The sequence below is a fragment of the Salvelinus alpinus genome, chromosome 8, assembly GCF_045679555.1.
Source record: "Salvelinus alpinus chromosome 8, SLU_Salpinus.1, whole genome shotgun sequence".
Lineage (NCBI taxonomy): Eukaryota > Metazoa > Chordata > Actinopteri > Salmoniformes > Salmonidae > Salvelinus > Salvelinus alpinus.
Window position 1 is genome coordinate 2,021,973 of NC_092093.1, and position 11,618 is coordinate 2,033,590.

Sequence of the window (11,618 nt, forward strand, 5' to 3'; positions counted from 1 at the left end):
CAGTAACTGATCTACTGTTGAAGTCCTTCTGTACAATTGTTTTATGTCAGATGGCCATCTGTAATAACTGTTGTTTTTAGATCAACTTTAATATTGCAGATTACAGTGCCTTCGGAAAGTATTCAGACCCCCTTGACTTTTTCCACATTTTGTTACGTTACAGCCTTATTCTAAAATGGATTACATTTATTTTAAATCCTCAATCTACACACAATACTCAGCTGTGCTTCCCTTCGTAGTCTGTAATGGTTTGCAAGCCCTGCCACATCTGACAAGCGTCAGAGCCGGTGTAGTACAATGCGATCTTAGTCCTGTATTGACACTTTGCCTGTTTGATGGTTCGTCTGAGGGCATAGCAGGATTTCTTATAAGCGTCCGGATTAGTGTCCCGCTCCTTGAAAGTGGCAGCTCTAGCCTTTAGCTCGGTGCGGATGTTGCCTGTAGTCCATGGCTTCTGGTTGGGGTATGTACGTGGGGACGACGTCATCAATGCACTTATTGATGAAGCCAATTTTAGTTTTTTTATTTAACCAGGTGGCCAGTTGAGAACAAGTTCTCATTTACAACTGTGACCTGGCCAAGATAAAGCAAAGCAGTGCTACAAAAACAACAACACAGAGTTGCACATGGGATAAACAAACACAGTCAATAACACAAAATAAAAATAAATATATATATATACAGTGAGTGCAAATGTAGTAAGAATAGGGAGGTAGGCGTGAAATAATTACAATTCAGCATTAACACTGGAGTGATAGATGTGCAGATGATGTGCAAGTAGAGATACTGGGGTGCAAATAGCAAAAATAAATAATATGGGAATGAGGTAGTTAGTTGGTTGGGCTATTTAGAGATGGGCTATGTTCAGGTGCAATGATCGGTAAGCTGCTTAACGTTAGTGAGGGAGAAATGAGTCTCCAGCTTCAGTTATCTTTGCAATTCGTTCCAGTCATTGGCAGCAGAGAACTGGAAGGAAAGGAGGCGTTGGCTTTGGGGATGACCAGTGAAATATACCTGTAGAAGCGCGTGCTAGGGGTGGGTGCTGCTATGGTGACCAGTGAGCTGAGAAAAGGTGGGGCTTTACCTAGCAAAGACTTATAGATGACCTGGAACCAGTGGGTTTGGCGACGAATATGAAGTGAGGGCCAGCCAACGAGAGCATACAGGTCGCAGTGGTGGGTAGTATATGGGGCTTTGGTGACAAAACTGATGTAGAATGTTGGAGGCTATTTTGTACATGACATCACCGAAGTCAAGGATCGATAGGATAGTCAGTTTTACAAGGGTATGTTGAGCAGCATGAGTGAAGGAGGCTTTGTTGCGAAATATGATGCCGATTCTAGATTTAATTTTGGATTGGAGATGCTTAATGTGAGTCTGGAAGGAGAGTTTACAGTCTAACCAGACACCTAGGTATTTGTAGTTGTCCATGTAACAGTATAACTTTAGTACGTCCCCTCGCCCCGACCTCGGGCGCGAACCAGGGACCCTCTGCACACATCAACAACGGTCGCCCACGAAGCATCGTTACCCATCGCTCCACAAAGGCCACGGCCCTTGCAGAGCAAGGGGCAACACTACATATTGGTTTCAGAGCAAGTGACGTAACTGATTGAAATGCTACTAGCGCGTACCCGCTAACTAGCTAGCCATTTCACATCCGTTACACTCACCCCCCTTTCAACCTCCTCCTTTTCCGCAGCAACCAGTGATCCGGGTCAACAGCATCAATGTAACAGTATAACTTTAAACCGTCCCCTCGCCCCGACACGGGCGCGAACCAGGGACCCTCTGCACACATCAACAACGGTCGCCCACGAAGCATCGTTACCCATCGCTCCACAAAGGCCGCGGCCCTTGCAGAGCAAGGGGAAACCCTACTTCAGGTCTCAGAGCAAGTGACGTAACCGATTGAAATGCTATTAGCGCGTACCCGCTAACTAGCTAGCCATTTCACATCCGTTACACTCACATATTCTAAGTCAGAACCGTCCAGAGTAGTGATGCTGGACGTGCGGGCAGGTGCGGGCAGCGATCGGTTCAAAAGCATGCATTTAGTTTTACTTGCATTTAAGAGCAGTTGGAGGCCATGGAAGGAGAGTTGTATGGCATTGAAGCTCGTCTGGAGGTGTCCAAAGAGGGGCCAGAAGTATACAATGACAGATGTGGTGTACTCCTCAATGCCACTGGAGGAATCCCGGGACGTATTCCAGTCTGTGCTAGCAAAACAGACCTGTAGCTTAGCATCTGCTTCATCTGACCACTATTTAATTGATATAGTCACTGGTGCTCATTATTACCACCAGGTCATTATAACCACCCGGTCATTATTACCACCATGTCATTATAACCACCAGGTCATTATAACCACCAGGTCATTATTAAAACCATGTCTTTATTACCACCAGGTCATTATAACCACCATGTCATTATAACCACCAGGTCATTATAACCACACCCACCAGGTCATTATTACCACCATGTCATTATAACCACCAGGTCATTATTACCACCAGGTCATTATAACCACCAGGTCATTATAACCACCAGGTCATTATAACCACCAGGTCATTATAACCACCAGGTCATTATAACCACCAGGTCATTATAACCACCAGGTCATTATAACCACCAGGTCATTATAACCACCATGTCATTATAACCACCAGGTCATTATAACCACACCCACCAGGTCATTATTACCACCATGTCATTATTACCACCAGGTCATTATAACCACCAAGTCATTATAACCACCAGGTCATTATAACCACCAGGTCATTATAACCACCAGGTCATTATAACCACCAGGTCATTATTAACACCAGGTCATTATAACCACCAGGTCATTATAACCACCAGGTCATTATAACCACCAGGTCATTATTAACACCAGGTCATTATAACCACCAGGTCATTATTACCACCAGGTCATTATTACCACCAGGTCATTATATCCACCAGGTCATTATAACCACCAGGTCATTATAACCACACCCACCAGGTCATTATTACCACCATGTCATTATAACCACCAGGTCATTATAACCACCATGTAATTATAACCACCAGGTCATTATTCGCACCAGGTCATTATAACCACCAGGTCATTATTACCACCAGGTCAATATTAACACCAGGTCATTATAACCACCAGGTCATTATAACCACCAGGTCATTATAACCACCAGTTCATTATTACCACCAGGTCATTATAACCACCAGGTCATTATAACCACCAGGTCATTATAACAACCAGTTCATTATTACCACCAGGTCATTATAACCACCAGGTCATTATAACCACACCCACCAGGTCATTAGAACCACCAGGTCATTATTACCACCAGGTCATTATAACCACCCGGTCATTATTACCACCATGTCATTATAACCACCAGGTCATTATAACCACCAGGTCATTATTAAAACCATGTCTTTATTACCACCAGGTCATTATAACCACCATGTCATTATAACCACCAGGTCATTATAACCACACCCACCAGGTCATTATTACCACCATGTCATTATAACCACCATGTCATTATAACCACCAGGTCATTATTACCACCAGGTCATTATTACCACCAGGTCATTATTACCACCAGGACATTATAACCACCATGTCATTATAACCACCAGGTCATTATTACCACCAGGTAATTATAACCCCCAGGTCATTATTATCACCAGGTAATTATAACCACCAGGTCATTATAACCACCAGGTCATTATTACCACCAGGTCATTATAACCACCAGGTCATTATAACCACCATGTCATTATAACCACCAGGTCATTATTTCCACCAGCTCATTATTTCCACCAGCTCATTATTTCCACCAGGTCATTATAACCACCAGGTCATTATGACCACCAGGTCATTATGACCCCCAGGTCATTATAACCACCATGTCATTATAACCACCAGGTCATTATTACCACCAGGTCATTATTAACACCAGGTCATTATTACCACCAGGTCATTATAACCACCAGTTTATTATAACCACACCCACCAGGTCATTATTACCACCATGTCATTATTACCACCAGGTCATTATAACCACCAGGTCATTATAACCACCAGGTCATTATAACCACCAGGTCATTATTAACACCAGGTCATTATAACCACCAGGTCATTATTACCACCAGGTCATTATTAACACCAGGTCATTATAACCACCATGTCATTATAACCACCAGGTCATTATAACCACCAGGTCATTATTAACACCAGGTCATTATAACCACCAGGTCATTATAACCACCAGGTCATTATTAACACCAGGTCATTATAACCACCAGGTCATTATAACCACCAGGTCATTATTAACACCAGGTCATTATAACCACCAGGTCATTATTACCACCAGGTCAATATTACCACCAGGTCATTATAACCACCAGGTCATTATAACCACCAAGTCATTATTACCACCAGGTCATTATAACCACACCCACCAGGTCATTATAACCACCAGGTCATTGTTACTACCAGGTCGTTATTACCAACAGGTCATTATTACCACCAGGTCATTATAACCACCAGGTCATTATTAACATCAGGTCTTTATTACCACCAGGTCATTATTACCACCAGGTCATTATTACCACCAGGTCATTATTAACACCAGGTCATTATAACCACCAGGTCATTATTACCACCAGGTCATTATTTCCACCATGTCATTATAACCACCAGGTCATTATAACCACACCCATCCGGTCATTATTACCACCATGTCATTATTACCACCAGGTCATTATAACCACCAGGTCATTATAACCACCAGGTCATTATTAACACCAGGTCATTATAACCACCAGGTCATTATTACCACCAGGTCATTATTACCACCAGGTCTTTATTACAACCAGGTCATTATAACCACCAGGTCATTATAACCACACCCACCAGGTCATTATTACCACCATGGCATTATAACCACCAGGTCATTATAACCACCATGTCATTATTAACACCAGGTCATTATACCCACCAGGTCATTATTACCACCAGGTCTTTATTACCACCAGGTCATTATTACCACCAGGTCATTATTACCACCAGGTCATTATTACCACCAGGTCATTATTACCACCATGTCATTATAACCACCATGTCATTGTAACCACCAGGTCATTATAACCACCATGTCATTATAACCACCAGGTCATTATTACCACCAGGTCAATATTACCACCAGGTCATTATAACCACCAGGTCATTATAACCACCAGGTCATTATTACCATCAGGGCAATATTACCACCAGGTCATTATAACCACCAGGTCATTATAACCACCAGGTCATTATTACCACCAGGTCATTATAACCACCAGGTCATTATAACCACACCCACCAGGTCATTATAACCACCAGGTCATTATTACCACCAGGTCATCATAACCACCAGGTCATTATAACCACACCCACCAGGTCATTATAACCACCAGGTCATTATTACCACCAGGTCATTATAACCACCAGGTCATTATAACCACTAGGTCATTATTACCACCAGGTCATTATAACCACCAGGTCATTATAACCACCAGGTCATTATTACCACCAGGTCATTATAACCACCAGGTCATTATTAACACCAGGTCATTATAACCACCATGTCATTATAACCACCAAGTCATTATTACCACCAGGTCATTATAACCACCAGGTCATTATAACCACCAGGTCATTTTAACCTCCAGGTCATTATAACCACCAGTTCATTATAACCACCAAGTCATTATAACCACCAGGTCATTATAACAACCAAGTCATTATTACCACCAGGTCATTATAACCACCAGGTCATTATAACCACCAGGTCATTATAACCACCAGTTCATTATAACCTCCAGGTCATTATAACCACACCCACCAGGTCATTATAACCACCAGGTCATTATTACCACCATGTCATTATTACCACCAGGTCATTATAACCACCAGGTCATTATTACTACCAGGTCATTATAACCACCAGGTCATTATTACCACCAGGTCAATATTACCACCAGGTCTTTATTTCCACCAGGTCATTATAACCACCAGGTCATTATAACCACCAGGTCATTATTACCACCAGGTCATTATAACCACCATGTCATTATAACCACCAAGTCATTATTACCACCAGGTCATTATAACCACCAGGTCATTATAACCACCAGGTCATTTTAACCTCCAGGTCATTATAACCACCAGTTCATTATAACCACCAGGTCATTATAACCACACCCACCAGGTCATTATAACCACCATGTCATTATTACCACCAGGTCATTATAACCACCCGGTCATTATTACCACCAGGTCAATATTACCAGCAGGTCTTTATTTCCACCAGGTCATTATAACCACCAGGTCATTATAACCACCATGTCATTATAACCACCAAGTCATTATTACCACCAGGTCATTATAACCACCAGGTCATTATAACCACCAGGTCATTATAACCTCCAGGTCATTATAACCACCAGGTCATTATAACCACCAGGTCATTATAACCTCCAGGTCATTATAACCACCAGTTCATTATAACCTCCAGGTCATTATAACCACACCCACCAGGTCATTATAACCACCAGGTCATTATTACCACCATGTCATTATAATTACCCGGTCATTATTACCACCAGGTCATTATAACCACCAGGTCATTATTACCACCAGGTCATTATAACCACCCGGTCATTATTACCACCATGTCATTATAACCACCAGGTCATTATAACCACCCGGTCATTATTACCACCAGGTCAATATTACCAGCAGGTCTTTATTTCCACCAGGTCATTATAACCACCAGGTCATTATAACCACCATGTCATTATTACCACCAGGTCATTATAAACACCCGGTCATTATTACCACCAGGTCAATATTACCAGCAGGTCTTTATTTCCACCAGGTCATTATAACCACCAGGTCATTATAACCACCAGGTCATTATTACCACCAGGTCATTATAACCACCAGGTCATTATAACCACCAGGTCATTATTACCACCAGGTCAATATTACCACCAGGTCTTTATTACCACCAGGTCATTATAACCACCAAGTCATTATAACCACCAGGTCATTATAACCACCATGTCATTATAACCACCAAGTCATTATTACCACCAGGTCATTATAACCACCAGGTCATTATAACCACCAGGTCATTATAACCTCCAGGTCATTATAACCACCAGGTCATTATAACCACACCCACCAGGTCATTATAACCACCAGGTCATTATTACCACCATGTCATTATAACCACCCGGTCATTATTACCACCAGGTCATTATAACCACCAGGTCATTATTACCACCAGGTCATTATAACCACCCGGTCATTATTACCACCATGTCATTATAACCACCAGGTCATTATAACCACCCGGTCATTATTACCACCAGGTCAATATTACCAGCAGGTCTTTATTTCCACCAGGTCATTATAACCACCAGGTCATTATAACCACCATGTCATTATTACCACCAGGTCATTATAAACACCCGGTCATTATTACCACCAGGTCAATATTACCAGCAGGTCTTTATTTCCACCAGGTCATTATAACCACCAGGTCATTATAACCACCAGGTCATTATTACCACCAGGTCATTATAACCACCAGGTCATTATTACTACCAGGTCATTATAACCACCAGGTCATTATTACCACCAGGTCAATATTACCACCAGGTCTTTATTACCACCAGGTCATTATAACCACCAAGTCATTATAACCACCAGGTCATTATAACCACCATGTCATTATAACCACCAAGTCATTATTACCACCAGGTCATTATAACCACCAGGTCATTATAACCACCAGGTCATTATAACCACCAGGTCATTGTTACTACCAGGTCATTATTACCACCAGGTCATTATAACCACCAGGTTATTATAACAACACCCACCAGGTCATTATAACCACCAGGTCATTATGACCCCCAGGTCATTATAACCACCAGGTCATTATTACCACCAGGTCATTATTACCACCAGGTCCTTATAACCACCAGGTCATTATAACCACCAGGTCATTATTACCACCAGGTCATTATAACCACCAGTTTATTATAACAACACCCACCAGCTCATTATTACCACCAGGTCATTATCTTCTCACGAGTCACCAACCCTGATCCGGTAGCACCCCCCAACCCCCCCCCCCCCCCCCCCCACTGAGTAGCATAGCTAGCATAGCGTCACAAGTAACTTGTAGCATCTAAATATCATTAAATCACAAGTCCAAGACACCAGATGAAAGATACAGGTCTTGTGAATAAAGCCACCATTTCAGATTTTTAAAATGTTTTACAGGGAAGACACAATATGTAAATCTATTAGCTAACCACGTTAGCAAAGGACACGATTTTTTTACTCCCAACAGCTTTTTCCTGCGTCAGTAGCTATCACTAATTCGACTAAATAAAAATATATATAGCCACTAACCAAGAAACAACTTCATAAGATGACAGTCTGATAACATATTTATGGTATAGCATAGTTTTTTTTTGGAAAAATGTGCATTTTTCAGGTATAAATCACAGTTCTACGTTGCAGCTGCAATCTGAAATAGTGCTGACCCAGCCAGAACAATTACAGAGACCAACGTCATATAACGAATTACTCATCTTAAAACATTTCAGAAAAATACACAGCGTACAGATATTGAAAGCCCAACATCTGGTGAATCCAAACAATATTTCAGATTTATTAAATGTTTTATAACGAAAACAAAATGTAGCGCTAAATTAGCATAGCTATACCAGGCAGATTCGGCTAGGCGCCCACGGCCAGTTCACATGCACAACAGATATGATATAACATCGTAAATTGGGTCTTACTATGGCTGATCTTTCATCAGAATGTTGATCAAAGTGTCCTTTGTCAAGATGAGTCGTTGGTTCCGTTCAGAATTGTTCCTTTCCCACTCCATTTAGCACAGGTACTGGTCGAGTGGTACGGATCTCTCAAACGTAAATAAAATCAGACAACGGAACACCACAAAACTCCCGAAAAAATTCAAATAATCTGATTAAACTATATTGAAAAAACATACATTACGATGATCTGGTCACATGTATCAAACAAACTTCGAGACGGAGATAGTTTTCATCCATAATGGCCGCACAACAGAAGACAATCGCAGCTACAAGTCGCACGATTTAGACAACCGGAAGTTGTCGGTCACGCCAAAGAATTAGCTCTCATTTCACGTCAGTCCCAGATAAACAAGATATTTTTCCTCTGACGTCCTCTTGACACCCAGAGGAAGGCCAATGAGGTGTGTTTCGGGTCATAGGGGGCACGACCATATATAGGCAGAGCGTTGAAGCTGGCATACACATCTTGCTTTTTTCTTCTTGGTCATGGAAAGTGCTGTCAAATGACTTCTGTATCACTCAGAGACAAAATTGAAACGGTTTTAGAAACTAGAGATTGTTTTCTTTCCAATGGTATTATTTATATGCATATAGTAAGAGCAATAATTGAATAAGAGGCAGTTTAATCTGTAGAGCAAATTATGCTAATGGGAAAATAGCACCCCCTGTATTCTCAAGAAGTTATTACCACCAGGTCATTATAACCACCAGGTCATTATTACCACCAGGTCATTATAACCACCAGTTTATTATAACAACACCCACCAGGTCATTATAACCACCAGGTCATTATGACCCCCAGGTCATTATAACCACCAGGTCATTATTACCACCAGGTCATTATAACCACCAGGTCATTATTACCACCAGGTCATTATAACCACCAGTTTATTATAACCACACCCACCAGGTCATTATTACCACCATGTCATTATTACCACCAGGTCATTATTACCACCAGGTCATTATAACCACCAGGTCATTATTACCACCAGGTCATTATAACCACCAGTTTATTATCACAACACCCACCAGGTCATTATAACCACCAGGTCATTATTACCACCATGTCATTATTACCACCAGGTCATTATAACCACCAGGTCATTATTACTACCAGGTCATTATAACCACCAGGTCATTATTACCACCAGGTCAATATTACCACCAGGTCTTTATTTCCACCAGGTCATTATAACCACCAGGTCATTATAACCACCAGGTCATTATTACCACCAGGTCATTATAACCAGCAGGTCATTATAACCACCAGGTCATTATTACCACCTGGTCATTATAACCACCAGGTCATTATTACCACCAGGTCATTATAACCACCAGGTCATTATAACCACCAGGTCATTATTACCACCAGGTCAATATTACCACCAGGTCATTATAACCACCAGGTCATTATAACCACCAGGTCATTATAACCACCAGGTCATTATTACCACCAGGTCATTATAACCACCAGGTCATTATAACCACCAGGTCATTGATACTACCAGGTCGTTATTACCAACAGATCATTATTACCACCAGGTCATTATAACCACCAGGTCATTATTACTACCAGGTCATTATAACCACCAGGTCATTATTACCACCAGGTCATTATAACCACCAGGTCATTATAACCACACCCACCAGGTCATTATTACCACCAGGTCATTATAACCACCAGGTCATTATTACCACCAGGTCATTATAACCACCAGGTTATTATAACAACACCCACCAGGTCATTATAACCACCAGATCATTATAACCACCAGATCATTATAACCACCAGGTCATTATAACCACCAGTTCATTATTACCACCAGGTCATTATAACCACCAGGTCATTATAACCACCAGGTCATTATAACCACCAGGTCATTGTTACTACCAGGTCATTATTACCACCAGGTCATTATAACCACCAGGTTATTATAACAACACCCACCAGGTCATTATAACCACCAGGTCATTATGACCCCCAGGTCATTATAACCACCAGGTCATTATTACCACCAGGTCATTATTACCACCAGGTCATTATAACCACCAGGTCATTATAACCACCAGGTCATTATTACCACCAGGTCATTATAACCACCAGTTTATTATAACAACACCCACCAGCTCATTATTACCACCAGGTCATTATCTTCTCACGAGTCACCAACCCTGATCCGGTAGCACCCCCCCCCCCCCCCCCCCCACTGAGTAGCATAGCTAGCATAGCGTCACAAGTAACTTGTAGCATCTAAATATCATTAAATCACAAGTCCAAGACACCAGATGAAAGATACAGGTCTTGTGAATAAAGCCACCATTTCAGATTTTTAAAATGTTTTACAGGGAAGACACAATATGTAAATCTATTAGCTAACCACGTTAGCAAAGGACACGATTTTTTTACTCCCAACAGCTTTTTCCTGCGTCAGTAGCTATCACTAATTCGACTAAATAAAAATATATATAGCCACTAACCAAGAAACAACTTCATAAGATGACAGTCTGATAACATATTTATGGTATAGCATAGTTTTTTTTTGGAAAAATGTGCATTTTTCAGGTATAAATCACAGTTCTACATTGCAGCTGCAATCTGAAATAGTGCTGACCCAGCCAGAACAATTACAGAGACCAACGTCATATAACGAATTACTCATCTTAAAACATTTCAGAAAAATACACAGCGTACAGATATTGAA